Source organism: Lissotriton vulgaris, chromosome 1_1, assembly GCF_964263255.1.
Source record: "Lissotriton vulgaris chromosome 1_1, aLisVul1.2, whole genome shotgun sequence".
Taxonomy (NCBI): domain Eukaryota; kingdom Metazoa; phylum Chordata; class Amphibia; order Caudata; family Salamandridae; genus Lissotriton; species Lissotriton vulgaris.
This window is the reverse complement of record NC_141685.1, coordinates 1,929,180,270-1,929,196,537: the sequence shown is the minus strand read 5'-3', so window position 1 is coordinate 1,929,196,537 and position 16,268 is coordinate 1,929,180,270.

Genomic DNA, 16,268 nt, shown 5'->3' with positions numbered 1-16,268 from the left:
AGAATGGCTGGTGCTGGTCATGGTCCGGATGCAGACAGGCTTGCCTTTGGCAATCTGATGGCATGGCACTGCGCGTATCCTCTGCGAGTCCGTGGCATCCATGCTATAAATGCTAGCATATTCCTTCAGTTCGAACATTCAACAGACCAGATTGAAACAGACTTTCCATACACAGAGAGGTTCCCAGGAAAGGCACGCCATCTATCTTTCCCCCAGAAAACACAGTGGTGATTAGTGCCTCTGTGCGTCTGGTGATGTGGAAAGCGCGGTGTCCTGTGTAATGCCCTAGAATCAGTTAGCATTCTAGTGCTAACTCTGTATCTACACTTAACACCCACCCACCACTGATGTCACTGGTCATGTGACACAGCATCAATAAAAGAGGCCGAGCGCACGTGCTCTGGGCCAGTTGCACCATACCTCCAGTGTGTCCTGCGTCAGTGCATGAGTGCTTGCAGCATGAGGGCCTAGGGCCCACCACAGCCCTTTACAATGGCGACGAGGGTAGCTGTGCCCATGCGTGCCAGCTAAAAGAAACATCGAGGAAAAGGGAAGAGGAGAGCTGCCTGCATCAACAGCACACCCCCTTTAAAGCGTGCCAGCTGCTGAGAGGCCCACGGGGCGTGTGTCGAGTCCCGGGCCTGAAAGGAAAAGAGAAGGAGAACGGGAGCTCACCCCGCGCCTCTGCAGCCTGCCGTAGCCCGCCCTGCCGTGGCGATACCCCGAGGAGACAGAGAAGCCATCGCGGTGCCCACCCGCATAAGAACAGGCCCGTCGGCCGAAGGTGAGCCCCAGACTGTGAAGCACTAAAAGCGGAGCCCACCCGCTATGAGCCACGAACACAAACTATGCCCCTTGAAATGAGAGCGGCGCCAGCCATCGTGTTTAATTAAGCAAGGCTCGCGGAGCCCACCCGCGGCCTGCAGCGCCACCGCAACTGCCCAGTAATCAAGACAAAGCTCGCGGAGCCCACCCGCGGCTTATCTGCAGCGACGCGGCAACGGCCGCTATTGCCCCGTTAAGAAAAGCAAGGCTCACGGAGCCCACCCGCGGCCTGCCTTCAGCGTCCCCCGCAGCGTGTGTGATGTGCAGCGGCGGGGGATTAACTTAAGAGGAGAGCGCCTGCAGCGTGAGGAGAGCTGCCGGGCGCCCAAACAGTCAAAGCGGAGCCCACCCGCAAAGCGCTGTCACCCCCTCCCCACGCCGCGTGTGGCTGCGGCGGTAGGGGAAAGGAAAGGAGAAAGCCAGCACCCGGCCTGCAGCCGGCAACATCGTCAGTGCAAGCCCCCTCTCTCCCCCTGCGCGGCCGTGTAAAGTGAAGGCCTGCATCGAGGGAGGGGAGATTGGAACTGAACCCCTGACCGGAGAAGGAACAGACTCCCCGAGACGGGGAAAAAGGAGGCCTCCAGCACCAGCGCTAACTCTCCCCCACCCAGTGCAGCGTGTTCACTGTAAGACTGCTGCGGGCGGGGAGAGTAGCGGAAGATCGCAGCACAACTAGCGCTGCCCCCAAAAGAATCGGAGTTAGGCCAGCCCTAAAAAAAAAAAAAAAATAAAGACCTCTCAACTTGCCTGCCTCCTTGCTCCGGAGCCTGCTCCTCGCTTCCCGGCCGACGAGCAAAACCAGCATCAGAGAGACTGCCACTATCTGCTGAGGCGCTCCCCTGCCATCTAGTGGCCAAACGGGAAAATCGCACTCACCCACGGAAAGACACTGGCAGCAAAGGTACATGCCACAGGGTGACACGAGCGAATATACTGCAAGGCAAATGGGTGCCCAGAAAAGAGACAGCAGCGTCAGCCACACTGCCCAGCAGGAAAGACTGCCAAATGCACATACAAGTGAATGCTCAAAAGAACTGCTGAGCCAGAACGGCATCAAGCCATCATACACAGCTTTTAAGGAATAGAAAATAGTCAGCGCAAGGAACACATCAGGAGAGGGCTCAAGAACATTACCACATCAGAACACCACCAAGCAAACACACAGCCAAGACTGCATGGCCCCCACACAAGCGATGCCTAGAGAGTGAGAGAACCACCTGCTGGCAGGTGGCTATACCAAAGGACAAGAGAACTGGAGAAACTCACAAGGAACACAGTCCGTGATCCTGAAGCGAAGGCAGGCACGCAAGTCAAGAACAGGCAACGGTGAAAGAGCGCGCCAGAAGCGCAAGAACGCGACAGAACTCAAGAAACGCGCATGAAGCCCCAGAAGCGCAACAGGAGTGCAGCAACTCCACGCAGGACACTACAAAGGATCGCAACCACCAACGCAAAGAAGAAGCACGACCAGAAGAAGATCCATGGAGTGGTGGACGCAACCCTCCAGAAGCAAACACCCAAGAAGCATCTACGCCACACCAGAAGAGAAGGCAGCGATGCCTAGTGGCCACAGGCCATCGCTGCAACAGAATGGCGAAAGCAGGAACACCCCACACGAACCAACAATGGTTCTAGAACCCAGCACCAGGAAGTGCGAAAGCGCATGACGCAAATGCGCATCAGTGCGGACAGCACTAGCCCAAAGCAGCAAGTCACAAAGAAGACACGAAGAGCGCACCCAGTTGCGCACCAAAGCAATCAAACAGAGATGAAAAGAAAATGGTTGCGCAGTCAACCCGTTGCATTGAAGAATCTGCATAACAGCAACAGCAACAGAAGAAGGAAGAAAGAACAGAGTGGCCGCCGCCACTAAGAAAAGAAGAAGGAAGCCGCCCATGCGGAAAGAAGGAAAGGGACAGGCACTGGAATACCCGAGTGCAATGAAAGACAAGCCTGGCAAGAACACCGGCAGCGCAGACCAAAGACAACCACCTACGAGCCATCCATCCACATGGCCAACGCAGAAGAGAGCAAGATAGACTGTTGGCGACATCTACCTCTGGGGTTTGAGCGGAAGATTGGATGGCGAGACTACTCAGGACTCCGGAAGTGGAGGACCTGACCTACCTCACACCAGCCCGTGGCAGACCAGTATCAGAAGCCTCAAGGGACTCTGGTGGCAGCAAGTCCCGCACGGGAGACAGATCTACAGAAGCACGTCTGCAGGACCCAAGAGGATGAAAGCCTCGAGAGCAATGAAGAGAGTCTACAACTCAACCTTCAGGTGGAACTAGGACACGATGGTGAGTCTCGTGGAGCGCCCTGCTCACGGCCCGAAGGCTATGGTAGAGCAACACGACGAAAACACCAGTCTAGTGGAAACCTGGCGAAGAGGTCCTCCCGGACATCTTGTGGCAGAAGAAAACCGGCGAGAGGGGCATCCTAGTGAGAGGGATGTTCGCACCTACTCTATTCACCTGCCAAGAAACACACTGAAGCCTGCCCGAAAACATCACGCAACCAGCATGGAGAAAAGAAGCCGGAAGACAGACAACAACCACGTCCTCCATCTCTCTTTAACTATTTGTCACCAAGAGAGCAAAGCGAAATGCAGGGCTGAAAACAGTGGACAGACAGCACAGACAAAGAATGAACCCGCCGAACAACTGCGAATCGTGCCACCAAGAACTGGTAATTCAAAACGCAAGAACTATACTGCCTGCGGCTTGCAAGCAGCCAAAGAGACTCATTTTGAAAGCGCAAGTCCAATGTTATTTTCTGTGTTTTCTTTCCCCCACAGGTTTTTGGACTTTTTCTGTTTGGGTTAATTTTTAACCAATTTGGGGAGGGATGTAATGCCCTAGAATCAGTTAGCATTCTAGTGCTAACTCTGTATCTACACTTAACACCCACCCACCACTGATGTCACTGGTCATGTGACACAGCATCAATAAAAGAGGCCGAGCGCACGTGCTCTGGGCCAGTTGCACCATACCTCCAGTGTGTCCGGTGTCAGTGCATGAGTGCTTGCAGCATGAGGGCCTAGGGCCCACCACAGCCCTTTACATCCTGTGGGTAAAAATGAAGGAGGTGTCCAGGGCCAGACTGATGATGCCGGACACTGGCAAATCCCATGGGAGGCTAGAAGGGTGGTGCAGATTTTTGTCACAGGGGGCTGGTTTTGTTACTGGAGGACGATGTTTTTGCAAGTAAATAAATTGGAAGGCTACTGTGACAGTCTGCACTCTGCAGCAGGCCCGGGATGCTGCCAGCCTCCCCTGTTCTCTCCCGGCCAGCGCTAGCAGCAGGCACACTGTAGGAGTGCAGGCTCAGCACATGCATGCTTCACACGAGCCAAGGACGTCTGCTCTATGTTTTTTAAATCAAAATATTAACCCCACCCCAGTGGCGTCATTCAATCTAGTAGTGTGAAAGTGCTAAAAATGTGACAGCCCTGGTGCTGGTAGTGGTTTGTCTGCCCGGCCCCCATGTTCCTGACCTCGCTGTCACCTTGGAAGGCATTTGCTTATTATTTAATGTTATGCTCCATGAGGCACAGCAGACCAGCGGTTCCGCTGCAATACGCAGGTACCTCTCCAATCCCCTCTGTACCGTCTTACCAAAGCCTCCTCCACAGCCTTCATCCCTCTTGGTGCGCTCGCTGCTCTGCGGACTCTACACAGAGCACTGACTGATGCCCCCTTTGCATGTCAAACTTGCAGAGGTGCCAGAAGAGCTGACTTTGTTTTGTGGCAGTGAATGGCTGCATGTGTGTGCTTTTTTTATCCCTTTTGTGATTGTGATGCTGTACTTCAGGCGCATCACCCATGCCTAAACCCACTCAAAAGCTTCATATGAGCCAGGAGATACCAGGATAGGGGACAGCAAAGCCGTTCTTTGGACCTTGCGAAGACCAAAGGGCCCGGTGACAGTGTGTAAACGCAGGTAGTCCACTAGCTGCACTGGAGAGAGAGCAGCCCAGCACCTGTCATCTTCCTGCTGCCTGTAACACGGGTGTGAAAATGGCAGAGCAGGCTGCCCACAAGGACATGAGCCATGAGAGCAGAGCCGTGCTGTGCTGTATAAGTGTGAGGTCTTTTGGTGGCGATCCTTCCTGTGCTTGGATGTGAGGGACTAGTCTGTTTGTCCATGTGCCACTTCAAAGGCTGTTTGCCCAGACTCACTAGTCACACCTGAGAGAGTCAGAAGAAAGGGTGTAAGTATACCATCGCTGGATGCCCCTTGCCGTGCAAACATGCACAGGGCTCCCTGGGTGCTTCTGAGGCAGGGTAAGCTTGAATTTTGGACCAGCACTGTTCTTCAATATTGGCTTCACCTTTTTTTCAGGCTCCTGTGCAGTGACAGACAGATGATGGGAGGGAGACTGTCTGGTGCCGAGGAGAGAGGGCGAAAATTGCAAAAAACACAGTTGATGGACAGAATGTAGAACAATGTCATACATTCACCCCAGTACAAGGATCTGGGCCTAAATCCATCGTTTTTTTGCACTCCACACCACCCTGGGTTAGACACTGGCTATATGCAAATCAGCTCTGACCCTGTGCCCCATGGGAACAGTCCAGTCTGAACTACCAAGCCATGTCTTTCCCAGACCGGAATCAAGCATCCAAGGACCGGTTTCTGGCTATCAGCCTTCATTCAGCCTGGATAGCTTGACTCCAGTGGTGTGGAGAGCCTGGGACTCAGGTCTGAGTATACCCAGCACACTCAGGGTAAAAATTGCAAAAAACACAGTTGATGGACAGAATGTAGAACAATGTCATACATTCACCCCAGTACAAGGATCTGGGCCTAAATCCATCGTTTTTTGCACTCCACACCACCCTGGGTTATACACTGGCTATATGCAAATCCGCTCTGACCCTGTGCCCCATGGGAACAGTCCAGTCTGAACTACCAAGCCATGTCTTTCCCAGACCGGAATCAAGCATCCAAGGACCGGTTTCTGGCTATCAGCCTTCATTCAGCCTGGATAGCTTGACTCCAGTGGTGTGGAGAGCCTGGGACTCATGTCTGAGTATACCCAGCACACTCAGGGTGAAAATTGCAAAAAAAACAGTTGATGGACAGAATGTAGAACAATGTCATACATTCACCCCAGTACAAGGATCTGGGCCTAAATCCATCGTTTCTTTGCACTCTACACCACCCTGGGTTAGACACTGGCTATATGCAAATCAGCTCTGACCCTGTGCCCCATGGGAACAGTCCAGTCCGAGGAGAGAGGGCGGCACAGGCAGAGTGGACTGGGAGTGAGTATGACGATAGCTGCTAAGTTTGCATTGTCTGACCTTAATTTGCAGTGCATTCAAAGACAGGTAACATGTCAGGCTATGTCATCTGACAAATTGCTATTTATTCTTTTTAAATTGAGAGTGGTGTTTACTTTTATTTCTGTGAGTGCAAAGTTAGAGGACTTTGTAAAAATGAAATGTCTGCAAAGCAATTGCACACATATTTCGAAGTATAACTGTTAAAATCTAGTTTGCGACATCAACATTATTGGCGCCATCTTGTCCCTTTTCAGGCTCATATGTGCACGTAAGTAGCAGCCATTTTGAATGCCATGGCCTCTCTGCCCACTGCCGATAGCCGGCGCGTCTTTATCTCTCTCCCTCTGACCTTGCAAGCATCCCCCGCGCACTGACAGCCCCCGCTCTCACATGCTTGGACCATAAACCTCCCCTTCAGGGCGACCCTGCCTCGGAGCCACATCCCGTACCCGGCTAACACCTCCCTCCATCCCTTTCATGACCACGCATCCTTTGATGAACCCCCTTTCCTCTGTGCCCGATTGTCCGGCTCGATCCCAGGAAAACCACCTGGCCCTGCGGATGCAGTTTTTTGCCCCCATACAGTAGGAAGAGGCCCTCTTCAAAGGATCTACAACTGATCAAAGCCCCAACCCCATGAGATCCGATCAGCCGCACACATTCCGGGAACCGACGGAATGTCCAGCTGCGCGACAGTCATCACCTACTGAGATCGGGGTGGGGACTTCTACTGTAAATGTGTGTGGGAACGGGCTTGAAGCGGGGATTCCGAGGATGCCTTTCCGTACTTCAAAGTGTTGACAAAGATATGTTTCATGTAATAAAGCCATAAGCCTGTGTATAAGAGGCCAGGCCTCAGAGATGCGGTTAGAGCACCTCGAGAAGATACCCTGTTGTCTGATTTCGCGTGTTCTGCTCCGTCGGAATAAACTTCTGTTTCCTGCCTTCCGGTCTCCAGCGCCTGCCTCTTTGTTTGATAATCTTGAGTGGTATGAGAGGCGGCTAACGCCGGGCAATACTTAAAGGTTATCGGTCGTAATCGGCCCTACCTTTTACAAATTGGCGTCCTAAACGTGGGGCCCATCAGCGACACGTGGATCCAGTGAGAGAGGTCCTGACAACAGAGTGAACAACTGCGGGAGTGCACCTGCCCGATAGACCCTCGTCTGGCAGCCGATCATCCGAACTTCACCGGTTCCGAGCAGACCTCTCTCGAGTGATCTACTGTCCTGACTGGGAACCATCAGGAGTGCTGTGGCAATTACGGAGAATAGAGGACGATCGGGCGCTGGAAGCGGAAGACGAGAAACTGTCCATGGGGTCCGGGTAAGGTCGTGTAACACGACAAATTCCGAAACGATTGTTTGATTGTTTGGAAAATACTAGTATTGCTCTTCGATTGTTTTTCTTTTGAGGTAGTCTCTGCCTGCAAACAGGGAAGAATAGAAATATTCTCTCTTCCTTTGCAGATAGTGAGGGTAGGTAACGCAGACTTTTGTCCCCCGTTGTAATCTGTCGTACCTATTTTTCTCCCCACTGATTGATTGATTGTCCGAACATTGATTGTTCGAAGTTGGTTCTTTGAGATATTCTCTGTTTGCAAATAACGTAGAATAGAAATATTCTGTCTAGTCTTTGCACGTAGTGAAGAATAGGTAGTGCGGACCTTTGTCCCCCTTTGTAATCTGTCATGCCTATCTTCTCCCCACTGATTGGTAGTTGGTTCAGCCCGGACCGCTTATTAGAGATGACCCATCCAGCTCCGCTGGAAGGCATCCCTAATAAAGACATGTTCACCAAGTACGGACTAGTCGATGTAGCCTATAGCAAGCTATGGCACAAGTATACAAGAAAGGATCAGGATAGTCAGTGGCCACTTATAGGATCCTTCGATGATGATAAAATAAACGGGCTGGAAACAGCCCTTCGTAACAATAAAACAACGCCCACTATGCTTGATAGTCTCGGCATGTGGCGCAAAGAAGCAGAACAACGGAAAAAGAGAAACGAAGTTAGATTAGAGAAAGAGCTACGAAAAGCAGCTCACCTAGCTGCCAAGAAATTAGAGGAAGAGATAATGGAGAGAGAGGAAGCCAAGCAGAAGCAGGATCCAAAACATCGGGCCAGTGTCCCGTTAGAACACCCTCTACGCTCTACCCTGAGTTACCCTCGAAACAACGAGCGAATGATGATTTATTACTGGGTCCTCCAATCATCTACATGCCCCCTCCATACGCCCCTTCCCAACCCTTAGTACAGGACCCGCAGCCCCCAAGCACAGGTGAGAAAAGTGCCAGGGCCTCGGTCCTCACGGCCTCCGCGCCGGTCGAACCACTCGTACTCAACGCAGCACAAGCAGCAACATTAGACCACCCTGAGACCCGAAAGAAAGATTCCGCTAGAATGAACAGATTGAGCAAGGACGAACGAGCAGGGATCGATAAGATAGTAAGGACACTGGTGGACCGGAAGGAGAGCGAGGAGTACGTAACTGATATGTACAATTCATATGCCGATAGCCACAGACGACACTTTGTTGTGCGATTTTGTTATCACACCCTCAATGCTTATGAGGACCGATACCAAGACAAAGGTCCTGAGAGCCTAACGACTCTGTATAGGAAAGTTGACATTGGGGATGAAGGCGAGTGTGACGTGACGGACCTCTTCACGCGTACGCTTGAAGCTTTTCGCCACCTCACTGAACAGAGGTTAGAAACTAAAACTACGACTCCTGTAACAACCGAACCCCGAACAGAAAAAAACGACACAATGATGCCTATAAAGGAGGCCGCTCCCTACTGGGTTCCCCCACGAGGTCAGGGAACGCATGATGACATTAACCATCAAGATGCGAGAGGGAGGGTAGTTTATAACTGGGTCTACCAACCATGGGATCGACAAGATATCCAGACGTTGCGAAAATCCCTACCCGATTTACGGAAGAACCCCACTGCCTTTTACACTGAATTAGGTACAGCCTTAGGTTCAACGATCATGACCCTAGCTGACATTGATTTGTTTTTCGGGTTATGTCTGCCAGCTGATGTGTGGAAGCAAATCCGGAAAGTCGACCACCTTGAGCTGTTTGGACATACCTGGTCACAACTCGATGGCATAGACAGACAACGAGAGCCTGGCCAGAAACCTTTGAAATCCATTTCAGAACTCCCAGACAAGATTGTCCAGAAATTAAAGACCCTGGTCCCAGAAAAGAAGGTGGACTGTTCAATAGTAACGGCCTGCCGCCAGAAACCCCAAGAAGACGTATCAGAATACTTCTCCTGGTTTGAAACGGTGTTTTCAGATTACAGTGGCTAGGACATTACCACTACAACCGGGCATCATCTGTTTGTCCAGAATTATGTTAAAGGTCTGTCACAGGAGGTCTCACAGAAACTAGACTAGCGAGAGTAGTTGGGCGGCCTCCAAGCCTGCGGCTATCCTTCAGATGTACCAGTATTATGAGCATCAGAAGAACGAGAATGATAGGGCGACTGAGAAAAAGAAAAAGGACCTGAAGGAAAGGGTGATGATCTCACAGTTACAGGGGGTGACTATAGGAAGAGAGCAGTACAAGGGGAATTACCAGTCGAATGCTCCTAGAAATCCACCCCCTAAAGACCGTGCACCCGCACCCTATGCTGGACGTAAAGACATCGACGAGAACCAGTGTGCATTCTGCAAAGGATTTGGCCATTGGAAATCCCAGTGTCCGGTCCTGTTAGAAATGAACAAAAATAGGGACACAAGAGATGTAGCGGGTGGGCCTAGAAATAGAGGACAGGGGCGAGGGTCCACGAACGACACCAACAACGACAGGCCAGGCAGACCGAACACATTTGACCGTCCCCGACAGAACCAGTACCAACAGTCTGACTGCGACGACACCCACGACTTCGCATAGGACCGCCAAGGGCAAGGGAGGGATCCAGTCGAGCTCTATGTTGACCAGCACGGTCCTTATGTCACCACTAAGGTCCTGGGTACGAAGTCTCCATTTCTGGTAGACACTGGTGCAACATGTAGTGCGTTATCTAAACGACCGATTCCAAGGGCACCCTTGTCTGGCTCACATATAACATCGATAGGTTTCGATGGAACGCCCCCCACTAATCCCTTGTTCACACTGATCTCCTTTGACTTAGAAAATAATAGCACTGACACAATGTTATTGCTCTCATCCAACACCCCCGATGCCATTATGGAACTTGACTTACTGAAGCATTTCCGAGCTACTATTAGGTGTTCGCAAGACGGAGTTCGAGTCTTTTTGTACGACAACCCGACTCTGCTCAGACTTTGTCCCACCCGATGCATGTTTACCATCACTGATGCCGACCTGTCCCTGCTTGACACTCTACCTCCATATCTGTGGACCAAGACTGACTCGGACGTAGGGCGCATGATGATCGACCCAGTGCACATAACTGTTCGACAGGACGCAATGCTCCCAAAACTTCCACAATATCGGATATCGCCTGAGGGCGAGAAGGCATTGGTAAGGATTATCCAGTCCCTGATAGATGCAGGAGTGGTAGAAGAAGTGGTTAGCAATGTTTGCAACAGCCCTATCCTACCCATTGTAAAGAAGCAGGGTGAGGGAGATTAGAAAGCGTACCGCCTCATCATCGACCTACGAGAGGTCAACAAAGTAGTTGTACCTCAGTACCCCGTAGTCTCAGACATCACCATGACTCTGATTCCTTCCACTGCCACCACCTTCACTGTAATCGACCTCAAGAACACATTCTTCTCTATCCCCATCCACCCAGACAGCCGATATCTCTTCGGCTTCACCTTAAAAGCCTGCTCATATAGATTCTGTAGAGCACCCCAAGGCTACACTGAAAGTCCCAGCATCTATAGCCATGCCCTCAAGAGACAACTGGACGCAGTCCAGTTACCAGATGGAGTGGTGTTGATACAGTACGTCGATGATATCCTTTTGGCGGCCGACACCACCCCACTTGCAATCACAGCCACCATCCAACTCCTGCACTTCCTCATGGAAAAGGGCCACAAGGTCTTCAAGAAGAAGTTGCAATTCTGCCAACCCCAGGTCACTTATCTAGGCCACCTCTTGTCCAAAGACGGGAGAAAGCTTACACCCGATCGAATTCAGACCATTCTAGACACCCCTGTCCCCAAAACCCAGAAACAAGTCCGCTCCCTGGTAAGCCTCACCTCCTTCTGTCGACAGTGGTTGCCAAATTTCAGCCTCATTGTGAAACCACTACTTTCCCTGCTGGCTAAAGATGTCCCCTTCCCGCTCCTTTGGACCCCTGAATGCCAATCCTCCTTCAAAGAACTACGGGATGCCCTCTGCTCAGCCCCAGATTGCACAAAGCCCTTCTCCCTCTACACTCACGAAAGGGAGGGGTGCGCTTTGTCTGTCCTGACTCAGTCCATTGGCCCCAAGCAACGCCCATGTGCTTACTTCTCTGCCACTCTTGACCCTGTAGCCAGAGCTTTGCCTGCCTGCCTTCGAGCTGTAGCTGCTGCTGCTATCTCTATCCGACAAAGTGAGGGGATTGTGCTCTCGAACCCCCTCACGGTGTTAGTACCCATGCGGTCGACACCCTCCTAAACCAGACTAAGACGCAACATCTGACTAGTGCACGACTGACTGGGTACGAACTGACTCTGCTTGCACCCCATATCACACTGAAAAGATGCACCACACTGAATCCAGCCACTCTGTTGCCCCGACCTGAAAACGACCACAATGCTTCCGCTATACATGACTGTGTGACCCTCACGGACGAACAGACTAGGAGTAGGGTTGACCTCCGAGACACTGCCTTCCCAGACCCTGACGGAGAGATGTGGGTGGACGGCTCTTGCATTAAGCCCCCCGACGGCACCACCTCAGCTGCTTATGCAGTTACCACAGCCTGAACTGTAGTAGAGACAGCCCGCATCACACAACGATCTGCACAGGCAGCAGGACTGATTGCCCTCACACGAGCATGTATTCTAGCAGCAGGAACCACAGCAAATATTTACACCGACAGCCAGTACGCCTTCGGGGTGGTTCATCATTTCGGGCTCTTGTGGAAGGAGAGGGGATTCCTGACCTCACACGGCACACTCATCCTGCACGGAGACCTAGTCTCCGCCCTGACTGAAGCGGTCCTCTTTCCCAAGCAACTTGCAGTAATCAAATGCCAGGCACACAAAAAGGAGAAAGACATCATTGAGCAGGGGAATGCACTGGCCGACATCACTGCCCGAACCACAGCCAAGAATAGGACAATGACACGCATGTATGTGACCTCCGCACGGCCGCTATGGTGCCCCCAGAGGTTATTACTTTTGAAAAAATGGTCACTAAGGATTTAAATACACTGAAGGAAAGAAAAAGATTCCTTCCCTACAATCTACCACTAGCAGAGAAGAAAGCAATTAATTCACTTAAAAACCTCGAAGGTCTTGTCATTAAAAGTGCAGACAAGGGCGGGGGTATTGTTTTGCAGAACAGAGATGAATACACTGCTGACATTTTGAGACAGCTTTCCAACACTGACCATTATATGAGACTCCCTACCAATCCCACGAAAGAACTACAGACCATTATTTTGAAAATCACCACAGAGGCCCTTGATATAGGGATCATTAACCAAAAAGAGCATCAGTTCCTTAATATCAAATCACCTCGCATGCCTGTAATCTACACCTTGCACCACCAGGATGCCCAATTGTATCCGGTTGTGGCTCGATCCTTGAACCTCTGGGCAAATATGTCAACTTTTTTATCAAGGATTTTGTACCAGAAACTCAATGCTATGTCAAGGATAGCATGGCTATGGTCAATTTCATTGAGGAAATACCCTTTACTGTAGGCGACCAGCTGTTGTGTACAATGGACATTGAGTCCTTGTACACACATATTCCACAAACTGCAGCTTTGTTGGTCATACGTGACATCCTTGACACCAGGCCTAGACCTCACCGTGTCCCCACAGTCTTTATACTCCAACTGTTGGAAATCTGTTTGACAAAAAACTTCTTCTCCTTTGACCAGCAGTATTTTCAACAGGTCAAAGGCACTTCCATGGGGGCTGTTTTTGCCCCCAATCTGGCTTTATTATTCATGGATCAAATAGAGACCCATTCTATTCTAACACCTTCCAATCCCTTTTCATCAGATATCATCATTTGGAAGCGCTATATCGATGATATTTTTTTAATTTGGAACAGTGATGAAGGTAACTTGAATCAATTTATTCATTGGTTAAACAATAATTGTTGTGGGCTCACATTTACTAGCTCCATTGATACTGAATCCATCCCATTTTTGGACCTAAACATATATCACCTCGATGGCCAGTTACATACAAGGTTACATCGCAAACCAACAGAGAGGAACACATTGTTATCCTACAATAGTAATCACCCTAGAGCCCTTAGAGATTCCTTACCCTACTCACAGTTCCTCCGTATTAGACGGAATTGCTATGCCAAGGAAGACTATTTCAAGGAGGCTGCTGTACTGTCAGACAAACTAAAATACAGGGGCTACCCAAAAAGACAAGTAAGAACAGCGGGTAAACGCGCCTGGTATTGTCCCAGGGAGGCACTTCTTTGCCCTAAAGATAAAGAGTCCACCACAAGACTAGCCTGTGTAGTAACTACGTTCTCGCCTGCATCAAATGAACTGAAAAAAAGCATACTTAGACACTGGCCAACTCTCAATGCGGGTACTCTGCATTATGACCACCCTCTGTTTGCCTACAAAAAAAGCTCTAACCTGAAAGACCATTTGGTCCGAGCTGCTCTCCCCAACCCTCCAATTTTGAGCACAATAAACTCCCTATGGACCCAAACACCACTAGTGGGACATGTCAAATGCGGTTCATGTAACGTTTGTGAGTTTACTATTGAAGGCAAATCTTTTGTATTTGACAAAGTCACTATCCAATGTAAAAACTTCACCACTTGCAAAAGTAGTGATGTAAAAAGTCAAGACAAGGATTTGTCAACATCGGAGTCGAATTTGTTGTAAAACTCCCAACGCCCCATTGGTGGATCACTTTACCGCCAAAGGACATACAGACAATGATTTGAAATGAACTGTCCTCAAAACTGTGAAGCTACCACCCCGTGGAGGTGACATCGGACTTTTACTTAACAGAGAGGAACTCAAAATGATCTTACTTTTTGACAGCATACGAAGTGGCCTTAACCGCACTGAGGATTGGACGTCACTTCTGTGAAAATGGCCTTGTCTCAAAAAACATTCAGTATACTGTAGACATAAATATGGGATCATTCTATATTGCTGTAAACCCAACCAATGCTTATGAATATGGAATTGTGCAATATTGGTTTTGAAATGTCAATTGAGTCACTTGCATGCCCCTTGCAATCACTTCGGCGCCTAACTGATCCCTTCACCCCCACTAGCCCTTCATTATCCTAATTCACCCCTCCAATATGTCTGCGCCCTATCGGGTTACCCCCACCAACATGGCCGCCACGCCTTGCCAATTCCCACAGTAACATGGCCGGCGCGCTTATTTCTCTCAAGCACGCCGACTCCCAGACGTTCCACGGCACGATCGTGCACCGGGACGCCTCTCCGAGTTCCATCGTGAACGCCAGGTAAGTGGTTCCCTCCCACTCCTTTCTGATTGTTTACCCTCCCAGCAATTATTCGTAGGAGCTTAATCGCCCCTTCAATTTCTCCCCTTCGTAGGAGCCCTATCCAAGGTTAGCGTGCTCCGCAGCAGGAGCCCTCAGCATCCAATTATAGGTAAGACGCCGTTGTTATAACCCCTGATTCCGACGGTCCTCGCATTGTACTCACGACCGGTTGGTTAACTTTATTCCAATCGGTCTTAGGTCCTTCCCTGATGCTGCAATCAATTCCAGCCCTTCCTGAAGGAGCTCCATCTGAGACTACCTCGCTCGTAACACGAGCCTTCTTCAATCACCCACCTTGCTCGCAACACGAGCCCTCTACCTCCCTACAGGTAAGCGATCGAGGCTATGGCACGGCTCTGCTCACGGCTCCCTTGCTGTACCTTGACATGAGTACTACGCAATTCCTAACCCCGGTCCCAGTGACCTTATCAGAGTTAATTTCTCACTGCCAACCTACCCGACCACGTCCTTGGCACCGTAATGCATCTTCCTGGGGTGTCCATTCCTTACCGGTTTTTAGCCCCACCACTAAGCCTTGCCTGTCCAATTTCCAGTAGGTTAATTCCTTCCCCTTAATTGGTGGTATGTTCTCCGCAGGTCCAATATGCCCAGATCAGCCGCCCTACATACCAAACGGATTGTAGGCTAATCTCTGCTGGTTAATCATATAACCAGGTTGCAAGGTAAGCACGTCCCCCATGGAACCCTAACAATTTTGGCCACCTTCACCTTCTAGCCCATGTTAATTCATGGCCCAAATCTCCACAGGTGGCAGACCAATTAAGTGTACTGCACCAGCCTGAACATTCCCGCCTTCCACAGACGCAAGGCTGATAACACGCCTGACTTTGAGATTCTTCGCGCTCAAGTAATTATCCCCTTCACTTACCCCTCTTTGACTACCCACTACCCTTTAAAAATTGATATCTATCACCCCGGCATGCTATAGGCACAATTTTTAATACATGCTGGTCACGACACAAAACCCTCCTGTGGCAAGGTTTGATCACTACTGCGCCGTGGATGGCTGGCACATGTTGCCTGACACCTCTTTCACATGGATGACCAAGTAGCACCTTAAAGCATGGTATGAGTTTGCATAGGAACTGTCCTAAGAGTCACACAGTTGATTAATGAATTGTTATATGTCCCCTTCCGACCTGTCTATACAGGTTTTAAATTCAGGCAGGCAATGATTGTCCTGATGATGATCCATTATTATTAACTGGATCGAAACGCCGTCAACACAATATGTGGGTTAAACACTAGCTCACTATTACGTGCCAAAAAACCATGTGTTTCCCACATATGTGAAGCAAATACACTGTAAATATTGTTCTCTTGCTCCCGTCCCTTATATGCCTGAAATACCTTATATGTATGTATTGTCCAATAGATGTGTAGCATTGTGGATGCAGGACTGTGTCCCACTGTTCCAATGTTTTTCGTCAGAATCAATATATTTAATTATTGAATAAATTCTAAAGTCCGGCTGGACTT